The sequence below is a fragment of the Sinocyclocheilus rhinocerous genome, unplaced genomic scaffold, assembly GCF_001515625.1.
Source record: "Sinocyclocheilus rhinocerous isolate Xijiao unplaced genomic scaffold, SAMN03320098_v1.1 scaffold2252, whole genome shotgun sequence".
NCBI lineage: Eukaryota > Metazoa > Chordata > Actinopteri > Cypriniformes > Cyprinidae > Sinocyclocheilus > Sinocyclocheilus rhinocerous.
Genome location: NW_015650091.1, coordinates 539,306 through 556,607, shown reverse-complemented (window position 1 = coordinate 556,607; position 17,302 = coordinate 539,306). Strand labels below are relative to the sequence as shown.

The 17,302-nt window shown below is 37.5% G+C and overlaps 1 protein-coding gene across 1 annotated transcript in view; it reads left to right on the top strand.

Annotated features, from left to right (window-relative positions):
* Nucleotides 1–271: 271 nt before the first annotated feature.
* ctnna2 (catenin (cadherin-associated protein), alpha 2) overlaps nucleotides 272–17,302 on the top strand; it is a 468,558-nt gene continuing 451,527 nt past the window's right edge. Inside the window, exon 1 of the mRNA XM_016516505.1 lies at nucleotides 272–498. The gene's annotated coding sequence lies outside the window, so the exon portion shown is untranslated. The remainder of the gene's footprint in view (nucleotides 499–17,302) is intronic.

The following is a 17,302-nucleotide window of genomic DNA, read 5'->3' as shown; positions in this document are numbered from 1 at the left end:
AGAGAGAGAGAGAGAAAAAAAGACAATTCCAAACAATCGTAAACTGCAATAAGCATACATCACTGAGCACGCGCTCCATCCTCCAGCTGAGCATCACTATTTAACAAAGATGCGCAGCATCATCTTCGCCCCGCCCATCCCAGGCTGCGCTCTTTCTCGCCGCGCTCATGGCGCAGGCGCATTACAGAGCCACCGCGCGGCTCACTATTTAGCAAGAAGGGAGCGCGCATACTCAGCACCTGTCGTGTGTGTGGCTGGGGATTCAGTGGGAGGGGTCATTATTTGGCAGGGAGCGGCAGAGAGACGAGCATTTCCTAGATACCCACAGCAACGCGTGGATTCATTCTGCTTCCATCACTTCAGAGGCGAGCCGGCGGATTTTCTGGGTTGTTTAAACTTACTGGCTAGGTTTGGAAAGCCGTACGTTTGGAAATAAATCACACCATCGTATTTCCTCGGAAGTGTTTTGTTCCTGTACCGGGACTGTCATCACTGAAGGTAAGATCTATGGAAGCCACTTTGGAACAAGCAAACCGTTATTAGATGTGTCAGAAAGGCGAGGCTTGTGCATCCTAGTCTTATTGCGCTGATTTAAATAGGAAAAAAAATCAGATGTCAGATGTAAAATATATAGGTAAATCCCCGGAAGCGACTGTCTAATGCACCCCTCAGCTGTATAAACCTAACGTTACTGTTGTTATTCCAGCACCGAGGTGATGGCCAGTGCCTCCCATCTGCAGCCTGCTAGCATACCGGCTAACCAGCTCATATTATGTTAAATAAAGGTTTTTCTGTTAGAATGTTACTAGAATAGTAGCAGAATATTATCCGCGTGATAACGAACGTTGTTCTGCATACGCATGGTGTATTGTAATAATAAAAAGCATCGTTTCGACTAACTGCGGTCTGTAGACACCTTCCATCCTCATTGTCGGAGCGCCTCCCGTCTTTAATGTCCCGTTATTCTTTGTGTGCAATTGTATTGTGCTCGATTTTATATTTAAATGGTAGGTGGAAGAGGCGTTTAGGATCTGTACGTTTCTAAGAAGTAAATATTAAAGTTTTGCAATAAGATACAACTTTGGACTTTATGTTATTCCAGCACCGAGGTGAGGGCCAGTGCCTCCCATCTGCAGCCTGCTAGCATACCGGCTAACCAGCTCATATTATGTTAAATAAAGGTTTTTCTGTTAGAATGTTACTAGAATAGTAGCAGAATATTATCCGCGTGATAACGAACGTTGTTCTGCATACGCATGGTGTATTGTAATAATAAAAAGCATCGTTTCGACTAACTGCGGTCTGTAGACACCTTCCATCCTCATTGTCGGAGCGCCTCCCGTCTTTAATGTCCCGTTATTCTTTGTGTGCAATTGTATTGTGCTCGATTTTATATTTAAATGGTAGGTGGAAGAGGCGTTTAGGATCTGTACGTTTCTAAGAAGTAAATATTAAAGTTTTGCAATAAGATACAACTTTGGACTTTATGACGTTGAGATATTTTGTCGGTTCTTGTTGCTGGATGAAACCTAGTGTTAGACAATTTTCTTTTTAATACATAATATTTGGCCTACATGGAATTGATTTTCATAGGCTCTTTTTTTCAACCATTATGAGGAAATGGTTTTCTAAAAGATAAAAAAGTGAATAAATAAATAGAACAAAACGTAGCATTGTGTGTCATCAAATTTATGTCAAATACTCCAATTGAAGGGTGTGAGTTGGCAGTGGTCTGGGTTTTTGTGGCACTTGTGTCAGATTCCTCTAAATTAGTTTTAAACCCCAAAAGCTTGTGGCACAAAAGGCTGTTTTCCCCCCTATTTGAACTGTATATATTTCAACATGACATTCATTATTGACTAGAAAAGTAATAAGGTCCTTTCACACTAAGGATAAATGTAATGATAACTATAGCATTTTAATTGTTCTAATTCTGTGAGAATAAGTCCACATCGCAGCTATAATGATAGCAACACTGAGGAACGATATGGTTGGAATCACTTTCAGAACATTTAAAGCAACACATTAACAAAGCAGTGGTGCATTTTTATAATAAACAGAAAGATATTGTGTGTTGGTGTGGACACTATTATCATTATAGTTATCTTTATAGTTAATGCACAGAAGTCGCGTTCACCAATAACAACAGGTAATTGCTTAGCTGGTTTCCGTTGCGTTTCGAGCAGTGTGTCGATAAAGCATGCCATCAGAGGGATCATTTTATTATAGATTTACATGTCACAACTAGAAACTTTACAGGTTTTTTTTTAATAATTGGCATTTAGCTAACTGTGCTAGTGGCGTAAATGGCAAATACTCTAAAGGTTGGTAAGTTGAATATTTAAAGGTAACATACAGACGTTTAAATCAGAGGTCTTCAACTGTATTCCTGGGGACCCACTGTCCTGCAGAGTTTAGCTACAACCCTAATCAACACCTGAAGCAGCTAATCAAGCTTCTCAAGATTGCTTGAAAATACACAGGCAGGTGTGCTGAAGCAGGTTGGAAATAAACTTTGCAGGACAGTGGGTCCCCAGGAGCAGGGTTGAAGACCTTTGGTTTAAATTTCACATAAAAACATGACATTTCTTTAAATTAGTCAACTCCCTAAAAGCCATTGTATTATTCACACATTATCACAATTTGCTCACCTGAATCAGACAGGCCAATTAAATACGCTATCCAAACCTATGACTAGATTTGATTAAATATATGGCAAATGTAATATACAAAAAATACATTTGCACGTTAAGTACAGGCCACGTTTAGTGGCATTTTTGCCTTGAACCCTGCTTACTTTCGGACCATAAACTGAACACAAACAGTGTTTAATTGTTGATAACACACTGCAGTAGCATCTTAATGTAAAATAAAGGACAACCTGTTAGAAATGTTATGTATAATGCATGCTTAACTTATCTAAACTCTATGTTGTGATTCTATAATGGTAAAATAAGCCCTGTGCAAAAACAGTAGTTGTGAATTGTTACACCTTATGCCAAGGTATACATAACGAGTTTGTCATTTGATCCCATTTGTATTCCACTAAGTGAAATTACTCCTAGGATAGCTCAATGAATCAAACTGCATGTGTTAATTTTTTTGTTAAAACCTCAAAACTGTAGTGGGTAAGTATTTTAGCATAATTGAACAGTTTTTTTTTTTCACTAGGCAACTGGAATGGAAAGACAATGGTGATCTAAGAGGAAATGTGTTTTTTTTTTACTGTTATATATACCAAACATGGCAGTTGTATCTATGGTTTACTTGCTTTCTCTCTCATGTCATGTGACACTTCACAACAGCCATGCAAAAAGGTCCACATGAAATCAAGACAGTCTGCATTTATTTATAGTTAACATTCTACACTCTTCAAACTCAAAAGAAAAGTTTTCTCAAATGTTGTCAGTGGGATTCAATGGGCTTGTGTATTGCAAGTTGCACAATACAAATCCTAAACAGGCATGCCATGTCTTAGGTGAATTTCTAGATTCCCCTTTCAGACACCATGTAACAACAAAACATTTTAATTCACTCTGTCCCTCACAGTCAACAGCACATTGTAACACCCTGTTTATACTGCTAGCAAAGCCACAAACAGGAATGTTCCCATTCTAATCAATGAAGCTGACACTCTCCGAGTGTAGATGTTTCCATGCCATATAGATTTGTAACAGTAGCCGTAAGAAGAAACCAAATGGGTGAAAGGGCAACAGTGAGGCTGCATTTATAAGTCCAGCATTTGATTGACAACGAGGTGTGCAACACTATTACAGCCTCCACAATCATGTCAGGGCTTTTCTCAGCACTGTAAGTCAACCTGTTAGTCAAACAGTGCTTTTAAAGGGTCACATGCTTTCTGTTTTCATGTACTATGACACTGATATTTTTTATGCACAGTATTTATTATGTTTCGTGTACAGTAGGTCGATAGCAACAGTTTCTTGCATTCACTCAAAAGCAAATAAGTTCTAATTCTTTAGCTGCTGTTATGATACTCAAATGGACTGGCATTGCTCATAAATAATGTGCATTATAGTGAGTACCAGGAGAGCAGATTTGTCCAGTGTCAGCTCTTTGGGACGCCTCTGTGCGTGATCTCAGCGAATCTGGTCGCTATGGTGTCTCCAGGCTGAGGCGAGAGGCTCTGTGTGCTAAGACAAACAAGCAGTAATAAAGAACCCAGCTAGACAGAGAGACTTTCCGATGTGAAGGCGCACTCACTGCACTGAATGACAGGAAAAATCCTAGCATGCATTGTTCAGACTATTGATTCTAATGTGTGCAAACATTTATACAGCACTTGTCGTCTTGCGAAACCACACTTGAAAATGATTTAATTGGTCTGTGTCTGTATGTGCATCCCTCCATTTATCTGCAGTTTTTGTATGAATGTGAAAACGTTTTCTTGAAATGTGTGCCTGTGCCACATTTATTAAAGCAAAACATTTCACAAAATAAATAAGTACGTTTTTTAGATTTGAAATGAATGACACAATAGATATGCTGTTCAAAATTAAGACAAAACATATAATAAGAGGTTCAGGTTGTCACTAGTTACCTTGATACTAGTTGATGAGTAACGGTGTAACTGCAGTTGAGTAAAGTTAGTAAAATGTAAAGAAGTTGTGAAAAAGTGCATTTTGTGTGACCTACACTATACTGTTCAAAAGTTTGGGCACAGTAATTTTTATTTATTTATTAAAAAAGAAAAAAATGAAAAAAATGCTTTTATTCATCAAGCACATATTAAATAATCAATTAGTGACAGTAAATACACTTATAATTTTACAAAAAAGATTTCTACTTCAAATGAATGCTGTTCTTTTGAACTTTCTAATCATCAAAGTATCTTGTAAAAATGAATCACTGTTCCCATAAGCAGCATTTCAGCATTGATAATCAAAAATGTTTCTTGAGCTCCAAATCATCATATTAGAATGATTTCTGAAGAAACGTGACACTGAAGACTGGAGTAATGGCGGCTGAAAATTCAGCTTTGCCAGCAGATGAATAAAATACATTTTAAGATATATTCAAATAGAAAACAGTTCTTTTAAAATGTAATAATATTTCACAATATTGCTGTTTGACTGTATTTTTGATCAAATAAATTCAGCCTTGGTGAGCATAATAGACTTCTTTTAAAAAACGTTTAAACCCCAAACTTTTGAACGGTAGTGTAAATGTCCAAATACTTTTTAAATGTACAGAGACTATATTTTACTCACATTTTCAGGAGTAAAATATTTCTAGACCTGTTTTTGTTTATTTTAAACATATTTGAAATGGCAAACATTTATTTAGATTTTATCAGCAGCATTTGTTTGCAGTTTCAGAATAATTAAATTAAGTTAATTGCTTTACTGTTTGTGACTCTGCTTATAAATGTGCCCATAAAGTGGTTTTCAGACAAGCCAGCAAATAAAGAGGTGAAATTGTCTTTGATTAAACTTTTGTCACAGTTATAAGTTAGGAGTGCCTTTCCACTGATTCATAGCAAAAGATCGAAGGACATGGACCTGTGAAGTATAAAGTGTAATGTTGAAATGAGGCTTGTTTCAAAGGATGAACTAGGCAGAAATAGCCCTTTGTGATGGCCTAGATCTAAGGCATTGTTTTTTCTCTCACCTCTACCTTTATTTATATAAATTTATATTGTATTTTGAGCATATACCACAGACCATATGCAAATTTCATGAACACTCCCACTTATTCTTATGGACATTATGAAAGCTTATGCACTGTAATCTGAGTAATGGGAGTAATGTTAGCAGTGACTAATGTGGAAAGACTCGAAACACCCATTTACATCAGTGCTAATGTGCCCAAGAACATTGTGCGATGCCTACTGGGATGCAGATGTAGCATTAAACTGATGTCAGTGGAGTACAGAGGCCTAACAGTGACAAATTGACTCAAACAGAAACATGGTCCTTCTTGATTTATACTTTCAAATGAGCAATTTTGAGCCTTATCATCCAGCATTGCATTTTTGCTCAAAGTCCTCATACCTTATGTTTTATTCCGGTCATCCTGACTTAGAGATGACTCCCCCCGAAAATGCTAGTTAATGTTATTGCATTGGACTAAAACATATTGACTTTGCTCTCACACAACTTCCAAAAACTTTTTGATAAATATTGTACTTTTTTGGGATATTTTTTTCCAACCTTTTTTGCTACACTTGTCAAAAATGGGTTGACCCACTCCACCCTAGAGGTCTTCGTGGCGGCCATTGCGGCCTACCACGCCCCTCTCGGTGGCCATTCAGTGGGAAGACACCCTCTTCTTACACGTTTCCTCTGCGGTGTGCTGAGGCCGAGGCCTTCGGCCAGAGAAGCTTATTCTATGTGAATGCTAGCGTTTTCCGACGCAGTGTCTCGTTCCCTCGAGGAACCAGGGTTACATACGTAACCTGAGACGTTTTTGAGTGAATATTGGAAAAATTATCTACAAAAACTGAAGTGCATAAGCTCATATCAATGAGGCTTATGACCAATCACTTCCAAAAAGAAATCTGTGCTAACTGAAAGAAAACTAGTTGACAAAAAGATTGAATCCAAGATTTGGTGATAATATAGCATAATGAGAGATGTACATGCACTTTTTAAAAGGCTAGTCATTTTTGCCCAGGAATAGACTTCTTTTAAAAAACGTTTAAACCCCAAACTTTTGAACGGTAGTGTAAATGTCCAAATACTTTTTAAATGTACAGAGACTATATTTTACTCACATTTTCAGGAGTAAAATATTTCTAGACCTGTTTTTGTTTATTTTAAACATATTTGAAATGGCAAACATTTATTTAGATTTTATCAGCAGCATTTGTTTGCAGTTTCAGAATAATTAAATTAAGTTAATTGCTTTACTGTTTGTGACTCTGCTTATAAATGTGCCCATAAAGTGGTTTTCAGACAAGCCAGCAAATAAAGAGGTGAAATTGTCTTTGATTAAACTTTTGTCACAGTTATAAGTTAGGAGTGCCTTTCCACTGATTCATAGCAAAAGATCGAAGGACATGTACCTGTGAAGTATAAAGTGTAATGTTGAAATGAGGCTTGTTTCAAAGGATGAACTAGGCAGAAATAGCCCTTTGTGATGGCCTAGATCTAAGGCATTGTTTTTTCTCTCACCTCTACCTTTATTTATATAAATTTATATTGTATTTTGAGCATATACCACAGACCATATGCAAATTTCATGAACACTCCCACTTATTCTTATGGACATTATGAAAGCTTATGCACTGTAATCTGAGTAATGGGAGTAATGTTAGCAGTGACTAATGTGGAAAGACTCGAAACACCCATTTACATCAGTGCTAATGTGCCCAAGAACATTGTGCGATGCCTACTGGGATGCAGATGTAGCATTAAACTGATGTCAGTGGAGTACAGAGGCCTAACAGTGACAAATTGACTCAAACAGAAACATGGTCCTTCTTGATTTATACTTTCAAATGAGCAATTTTGAGCCTTATCATCCAGCATTGCATTTTTGCTCAAAGTCCTCATACCTTATGTTTTATTCCGGTCATCCTGACTTAGAGATGACTCCCCCCGAAAATGCTAGTTAATGTTATTGCATTGGACTAAAACATATTGACTTTGCTCTCACACAACTTCCAAAAACTTTTTGATAAATATTGTACTTTTTTGGGATATTTTTTTCCAACCTTTTTTGCTACACTTGTCAAAAATGGGTTGACCCACTCCACCCTAGAGGTCTTCGTGGCGGCCATTGCGGCCTACCACGCCCCTCTCGGTGGCCATTCAGTGGGAAGACACCCTCTTCTTACACGTTTCCTCTGCGGTGTGCTGAGGCCGAGGCCTTCGGCCAGAGAAGCTTATTCTATGTGAATGCTAGCGTTTTCCGACGCAGTGTCTCGTTCCCTCGAGGAACCAGGGTTACATACGTAACCTGAGACGTTTTTGAGTGAATATTGGCAAAATTATCTACAAAAACTGAAGTGCATAAGCTCATATCAATGAGGCTTATGACCAATCACTTCCAAAAATAAATCTGTGCTAACTGAAAGAAAACTAGTTGACAAAAAGATTGAATCCAAGATTTGGTGATAATATAGCATAATGAGAGATGTACATGCACTTTTTAAAAGGCTAGTCATTTTTGCCCAGGAACACCAAATTAGGTAAACGATATTCGGCACAGTACAAAGGTTAATATTTTTATATCAGTATTCCTAGTTTATATGTATTGATTTTTCTGGTGCACTGTTATCCTATTTTCACTTCTTGATATTTGCAGTTTTTCATGGAAAAAGACAAGTTATGTGGCTTTGCGTCATAAATGTAGCGACCAACGCATTATATGAGCAGCTCTTCTTGTTGTCAGTTGTGTTTGGTCTTCCGAGAGCCATATGCTTAGAGAATTTGAGGAAGGCATGGTGATGGTGGATCAGTGCAAAAGGGCAGCGTCTACCTGGAGACACAGTTGCTTTTTAAAAGTCTGTATTGCAAGTAGTGATTAGCATTTTCTGAGAACAAGACAGCAGTAGTACTGTCTATATTTTTCTGAGAGATGCTGAGCAAAAAGCCACATCTCTGATCTTCTTGTTTGCAAACAGCTGCGCCTTTGAGTTTGGAGACGGTGCGAGCAACTGCCTACAGCACTCCAGAAGTAACTGAACCAGTGATGCTGCGAGATATAACTAAAGCAAGACAAACAAATCAAAATGTATGATAGATTGCAAGCAGCTCTTGATACGCAAAGTATTTTAGAACTTTTTACTTTAACTCTTTTGAAACTTTTATTTGATAATTAATTTAATTTTTTTTTTTCATTTTGTGAAAAGAAAAAGTTATTTCTCAGTGCACTTTAGCATTCAGAAAGCTGTTATTTTTGATCTGACCAGTTTATCAGCTTCTCCCTGAAGACTTTTAAAGGGCACTAGTAAAACTGGTCTTATTTTCTTTCTCGAACATGTAAGACTATGATGAGTCAACAGAAGCTTTTTTAGACTGCATCAATTTATCCTTCTCTTCTTTGGTTTCATCTGTTCCTCCTGCTTTCGTCAGGATATTGCACCATGATACCTTCATTTATCTTCATTTATCTTAATTTATAACCCTACCTTACGTATTCACAGTTATTTTTCCATCTCGCTGTTCCTTTCTGTTCCCCTCTTATTTCGTCACACTTGACATCGCTTTTGCGGGAGCACTGAGTGCGGTGTATGCCTGAACAAACCCATAGTACACAGATTACCAGTGATCGGGATAGGAAGCCAATTAGTCGGATACAGAAACCAGATGTGTTTTTGACCATAATTATGAATCGCCAAATTTAGATTTTTGAATCGCCAAATTTTGGTGTGATTTCTTTAGAGATGCACTGATCCGATACTCAGTATCAGCTCCGATACTGCCATTTTCTGCCAGATCGGGTATAGGTCAGACGAGACCGATCCAAATCCGATATTGTGCGTATACTATTCTGTGTTATTGTTAAGCCCCACGAAAGGAACAAGAACATTATAAAGCACCATAACATTTCTGTGCACTATATTCCAAGTGTTCTGAAGCTGTACCAAACTGTAATGTGAGGTACAGATGAATACTTAAGTTGTTAAATTCAAGTTAATGTAAACTCTTCTCTCCGCTGCGGCTGTCTGTCATCCTCCATTCAGCATTTAAACTGTGTGGCGCGTTCGATTACGACAGTCAAGACAATAAAACTCTCTCCAAGATGATTCAATGTTCCTACTATTATACTTGATCTGTGGATAAAGATCAATGGTTTTGCATGTAAGGACTTTGTCTTGCTGGAGTTTAGTGCTGTTTCTAAATCAGTGTCTATACTATGAAAGCAATCTGGTTGAATGCATTTTCAGTTACGTTATAATTTTTGTATTTTTGGGGGATTTCCCCCCCACCTTTTTTTCCTACACTTATGATGCTCCCAGTCAAAAATGGTTGAATGTATTTTCAGTTACGAAAGAGGACAACTCAACTGTTTTAGGCATTGTTTTTCACCTATGTTTATATAAAAAACTAATCTTAATACCAGTAAATAAGGTCTGTTTCTTTCTCTCTTTTTGTCCAGAATGAGATGCAATGATTACCAGACAATGCTAGCCCATAGTCACCCCCCCACACCTCTTTTCTTGACTATACTTTCTCCTCTCCATTTTCTTCTCATACATTCAGCACCCCTGAGGGGAATTCTATAGCACACATACTTCTTCGATATGTGCAGGAAAAGTATATTGTACTGAGCTGTACTCCATCGTCTTTTAGATATGTCCTCTTCCTCTAGCTTTACTCACTCTCTTTTTTTCCGAATGCTTCCCTGACCCTCTATCTTTGAGATTTTCAACATTAATTAACTTTCTTAATTAACTTTGGTTACCTAAGCCAAAATCTATGAGGGGGTCAATGAATGTTTTAGCTCCACTATTAGCGTTTAAAGCACCCAGGTATAGAAGTGACCACCAGTCTTCGTACATCATGGTGTTTAGGCAAGCTGAGCCCATTTACCTCCTTTTGAGGTGTCAGCAGTCGCAGCATTGGACAGATGGTCACTCCCCCTCCTGGCTGGCTGGCTTGAGTTCTATTACTGAGGGAAATCAATAGGATGGTAGAAGTCACCGTGCCCTGTAATTTAAGAACATCTATAAAACTGCACGCTTTAAACTTTGCCCAATTATTATTAGGATTCCCTTCTGATGGGTGCGCTGTTGTTTTGACCGTAAACACAATTGATTTCCGGACGTGAAACCAAGCTGTGGCGTTCAAACAATATCAGCTACTCCCAAATATAATTTTTAGACATCTGTTTTTTTTATGCTCAGTATGCTGGAAAATTCATCACAGTGAATGAAACAACAATCCTGTTTCATGTCTGAACATTAATCTTCGAAATAGACCATTTTTCTCTTTGGCTTTTTCATCCAATATGTCTGTAATCAAACCAAGGACAGATCTCATATGCCTATGCGTTAAAGAGATTTACTGAATTGCACAGGAACATGGCATCAATATTTCCATTTTGACATTTAACAAATTTAAATGAGTTCTCTTTCAAATTAAAGTATCATTGCAATGTGTACAACTTTTGCATAATATGTCAAGTCTTTTGAAGTCAAGTTTGTGTAAGGAACAGAACAGAAGTAAAGTCATTATTCACTGAAAATTTTGACATCTGCACTTGCTTTTGTTGGTGTATTCTTGATAGTTTGGCAATGTCTGATTCATGACCAAATAATTCTATTGAGTCGGATCTTTTAAATGAATCACTACTCCAGTTTACAAAACCTGGTAACATGACTGATTATGAATTAGAATCAATTCTCAAACCGATTCAATGACTCGCTGATCTGGTTGTAGCGACTGTAGTTTACTGGAGAGGAAAATTATCAGTGAAAAATAAAATTAGCCATCATATGACTAGTATTATGGTACTGTATTCATATCGACCACTTTTATGGTGCTTTTAAGTCATTTTTGAAGCTTGAAAGCTCTAGGTCCCATTAATCATTATTGCATTGAAAAGAGCTACCAGTAGAAAATTCCTACTTTCATGTTCCACAGACGAAAGAAAGTCAGATGGGTTTGAAACAACATGAGGATGAGTAAATTAAAGATTTGTCATTTTTGTGTGAACTAATCCTCGAACAGTTTTCCTCACGAATGCTGAAATTAGCTGTCAGTGCTCATTTACCTTTCCCAGAAATAGTTGGCCCGAACATTATTAGCTTCAGCTCCAGAGGCAATTGCTGCTGAGAGTAATTTGACTATTGCTGCTGTTGTCAGTTTGTTTTGCAATGAAATGCTATAAAAAGTTGGAATTTTTGTGCACGTCATTTGTCACCAGAGAGCAATAAGTGAGAAATTCCCTCATCCATTTAGCTCAAACCTGTTTATCTCTATGCCTCTTCAAGACACGAAGAAATAAGCAATATTTGGAGCAGAAGCTAATAACAGGCATCTAAAATGGAAAGAGCTTTTCCTGCTCTATAATAAAGAGTCGTTTCTTGAAGGAATAGTTCACATAAAGTCTGCATAGCATACAGCATATTGAAATGGGATGCCATGAAAGTGAATAAGTAACGACTAAGTGGTTATTTTTGGGTTAAACATTATTTTATGACGTCTCCGTTCCCTCCTTCAGGGAACGAGGGTTACCATACATAACCGAGATGTTATTTGCATTAGTGCTGTCAATCGATTAAAAAAATGACTAATTAATCGCACATTTTTCCCCCTGAAATTAATCGCAATTAATCACAATTAATCACACTTAACATTAACGTCTTTCAATATACTTTTATATTGTAATAATTCTCAAATGAATGTAGAGACAACATAAATACAGTATTTTTTTTTATATTTGTTTAATGGCATCTTTTTATGACTGAAGGTGAGTATCATTGATTGCGAGTATCATTTTTTTCCTAATATTTAACCATTGACTATAGCCATTCAGCATTACAGTATAATTGAGAGCTATCAATTTGAACATTTATTAGACTTTAAAAATTAACAACTTTTAATGTAAGTGAACTTAAAACAATTTTCATATAAACCCATTATAATAAATGTCAAATTTACCTGTGCCCTTCACAGCAAGTAGGAAATCTACAGAAATTGAATATCAAAATCATTGTTCTGCTGAAGCTTTCTCATCACCTGTACCTTTTCCATGCTCGTTTGACTAGCGCCTGGCGCTGAGGTAAAGTTGGAGTGCACGTCTGAAAAGTCTCCCATTTTATATGGTCGTAAAGATGTTCTGCATCTAAATTTCTTATATTCTTATCAAGAAAAAAAGAGACAGAATCAGCAGTTGTGAGTGGGGTGGCCAACCCAAGCTCCGTTCCTGCATTAATTTGTGTTAAATATTTTTAATGCGTTAAACTGACAGCACTAATTTGCATACATATTTTTCAGTTTGCATGCATATATTTCATAGGTCTTTTGAAAGTATGCATATGTGTAGTTTTAATGATGTTACATTTAAAGGAATAGTCCAACCACAAATTAAAAATCTTTTATCATTTACTCACTTTCAAGCTGTTCCAAACCTGTATTAAGTTTTTGTCAAACATAAAACGTCTCTAGGTTACGTATGTAACCATGGTTCCCCGAGGGAACGAGACGCTGCGTCGAGTCGCTTTGGGAACGCCCTTGCGTGACCGCGTTCTGAAGCACGTGTCAAATCAGTCCAATGGAGCAGCGAGACGTCACGAGCGGGGTGACGTAAGCACCAGAAAGTATAAAAGCGCATCCAGCAGAGCGCAAACCAGCTTCGATGAAGTAGCGCCTGCAGGGATGCAGGGAGTATGGCAAAGAGACGCAGCGTCTCGTTCCCTCGGGGAACCATGGTTACATACGTAACCTAGAGACGTTCCCCTTCAGGAACTCGAGCTGCGTCGAGATTCGCTTTGGGAACGAGAATACCCACTGCGCCATACTACCAAGTCCCTGCCTGTGTGTGTACCCTATGAGCACATCACGAAGAGAGAACTTGGGAACCTGGAGTAGATGCCAGAAGAGGCTAGAAGTGGACAAAAGTGTGCGGAGAGCACCAGCCCGCCGCAGCACAAATGTCCTGCAAGGCCACACCCAAGCTGAAAGCCTTGGAGGCCGCCATACTCCTGGTCGAGTGCACTCTGACCCCCATAGGTGACGGGAGGCGGTGCTTACGTCACCCCGCTCGTGACGTCTCGCTGCTCCATTGGACTGATTTGACACGTGCTTCAGAACGCGGTCACGCAAGGGCGTTCCCAAAGCGACTCGACGCAGCTCGAGTTCCTGAAGAGGAACAATATATTTTATAGAATGTTGGTACAAACATTTGATGGTCCCCATTGACTTCCATAGTATTTTTCTCCCATACTATAGAAGTTAATGGGGACCAGTAACCATTTAGTTACCAACATTCTTCAATATACCTTCATTTCAGCAACTGAAAGTATTTGCATGCTATCAAATGGAGTATACTTTGTAAGGCTATGCAATCAGCTGTACAGATACGTTAAACGTTCGCATCAAAACTGAAGAATACTTCAGGCTTAACACACATACAATGCAGGCTTTCTTGGCTGAGGCTGCACTTAAACTCCTGGGAAACAGAGATGTGAAGCTAGTGGTCAGTGTGATCAGTGAAATGGTCTCGAATCACTGAGCAAGGACCTTTTTTAAAGTAATTTCATTATGAGATACAGTGCTTTACAGTAGTATCAAAAATAAACGGAAGCTCCAGCCTGAGCTGCATGTTTATCTATTAACCTCAATTTGAGCTTTGACTTAATCTGGGTAAACATAAAGAGAGAGGACTGCAGTTTTGAGTGTTTTTGTGCATGAATTTTGTAAGAGAAAAAGGTAGAGACAGACATGTGGAGTGAGAATTGGGTGTTTGAGTGGAACAAACAGAGTAGTGGGACTATCTATTGTGACTGAGCTTCTTAAAAACAGCAGGTCTGAGTTGGCTGAACTTCACTGCCATAGTCCTGTAATGAGAGCTTTTCATATTACTTCATGATCTCAATAATTGGCTGTTATGTAAAGCAGATGGTAACTTGATTTGCATATCCTAAAGGAAATATCAGTGCTTGCAAAGCAGCAAAAGAATAGTTGACAGTCAAAGCAGACAGGTTAGATATACAAAGGCCATAATGACATCATCAGATTTCTCCCATTATAATTAATGGAGATGTCTACACTGCAAGTGCCTGATTGCATTATGTAGAAATTAAGTTAATGGATGTCTCACTTCTATTTTTGATGCATTGCACAGCTACTATTCTTTAGCTACGCACGTTACATCAAAGCGATTTTGTGATGTTTCAGGTCTCTGGCCTATTATTTTAAATTGTCTAAGATCCAAGTATACTGTATATGCAACTGTGATGTTAATTTTTACACCAATGTATTTCCTTTGAAGCAAATTTAATGTTAAATTTCTTAAAGTTTATCTCAAAATAAAAAGCACATTGACGATTGAATGTTTTTGAATCGTCTCATGCTCACCAAGACTGGAAATATTTATTGATAATAATAATAACAATAATAATAAAATTTTAAACAACTGTTTTCTTTTTTAAAATGAAATGAAATGATCACAAATTAGTCTTTTCTGGATCGGTATAATGACTGTCTTGAGGCAAAGCAAACAAGACCAGTGGAATGGTACTAGTCGTTATTCCTTTCGGCGTTTCATCTGAGATTGTTGACAATGCTCTGTTGATAATAGCGGTAGTTACTGCAGGCCTTGGGAGCATCTGTGTGTCTGCTCAGCCTGAAACAAAACAGAGCCCAGAGCTGATTCTCTGTCTGAACGAGGATTAGTGAATCAGATGGACAGTTTGCTCAAAATCCTCTTTTGAAAATAAATCTGTGCATTAGTTTGGTCTGTGGGCTTGTTAGTCTGACTGGCCTGCTACATGTTTATCCAACTGACTTTGGCATTATCACATTTAGAGAATGCGATAAGCACTATTTTCAATGTCTGAGCTAAATAAAAAAAGGAGAAAAAAAAACTTTATTTTTGAGACATAATAATATTTTGCAGATCAATGAATCAATGATATGTTCAGTTCTGATTCAGTGAGTTAATTTACTGAATGGTTTATCGGACTGATTCAAGTGGTATAGTAAGTGCAGAGTTTGTGAATCCTTTTGAAAGATTCATTAAATAACCTGTTTGTAAGAGCCATTTTCTTGTTAATCAGACTACACTGCTGGCACTGTATGTTTGTTTTTGCATGCAGCCTGATAAGAAAACTAAAAAGAGAGACATGTTTTCTTGCCATTATTGTGTGGTACACAGCATCTTTATCTCATAACATCAGTGCAGACTATAGACTCACATTAACTGCTCAGGTACAGCATTTCTCTAGCTGTAATTTCAGGATTAAATGAAGAATGATTTAAATTGGCCCATTTAGACAGGAAAAGGACATCTGCAATATTGAGAATTACCAATTCGTTTTTTTTTTATGTGACAGTCTTAAAAGTTTTATACAGAAATGTACTTGCATTCCAACTAAATGAAAGAATGGAAGAGTAAAAATGGACATATTAGTCCCTACTAACATTTAGAGATATTGTATCAGTGTGAGAGAGACTGCTTAGCCATGAGTTTCCACTCTTGCATGTTTCTGAATATTAGAAAGACAAGTGGTATTTCAAACAATGTCATGGTGATATGTTGCCATTCCAGTTGGAATTTCATGAGGGTTTGCTAGAATGTGGGTTGATAAGGAATGTGCATTTGTTGTAGTAGCAGTCCAGTGCTGTGCCTGGTCTGTCTCTCTGGTGACACATACAAACACAGGTTAGAAATATCATTCCAAGTTTAGATGTGTGTGTGAGTAACAGAACAAGATTAATTATCAATAAGTCTTATCAATATAATTTATTTTCCTTGGATGATCAGCTTACCTCTTAAGTGTACACATACACTGTTGAGCAGCAGAAAGGCAGTGCAGGTTTTTTTTTTTTTTGCACCTGTGTCAGTAATGACTTTATAGCATTGCATACCAGTTGTTTTCTCAGTGGTCAGGACTATTTTAAGAGAGCTGCTCTCAGCAAAAACAAGCCACCCGTACCATTAATGAGTAATCCGTTCAGTAGAGATCAGCCACATAGAGATTTATACTCGATAGGCCTATCATTTGTGAGATGCAGGGTAACGGTCGGGAGAAAGACAATTGGGGTTGTAAATCTCAGAAAAATTGTGAATTAGCAGGGTGCAAATATAATGATGGCTAAAAGTGTGTGAGAGTCCTGGGCCAGTCAATCAGTGAATCAGACTACTGAATCAGTTCCAGCAGTTCATGAATCAACATCTGACTCAATTACTAAACTGTAAGTTAATATGATAGTAAAAAACTGATTGAATTTTATTAAAAAAAAACATGAGCATATTTGGCTAGTGGCACACTTTTTTTAGACTTACCTTTAACAAAAACGGAAAATGTCTCTGTTAAAGATATATATTGCAAGTGTTTTCAAATTATGATAGTTTAAGAAGCATCTGAAAATTATAATTCAATCAAAAATGTTTTGCACTTTATGCCATAAAATAAAGGAGTTTAAAAAATTACATTTGATATTTCTAACATTTATTATTATTATTATTATTATTATTATTATTATTGTTGTTGTTGCAAAGCATAAGTATTTGCGGTAAATGCTGGTAGTGTTTTTGTTTTTTTTTGCAAATTTTTTATGCCAAAATATACCATTATGACTAGGGGTGCTCCGATTGATCGGCTACCGATCACTATCGGCCGATAATCACGTTGGGATGTTTGATCGGCGGTCTCTAAAAAGGC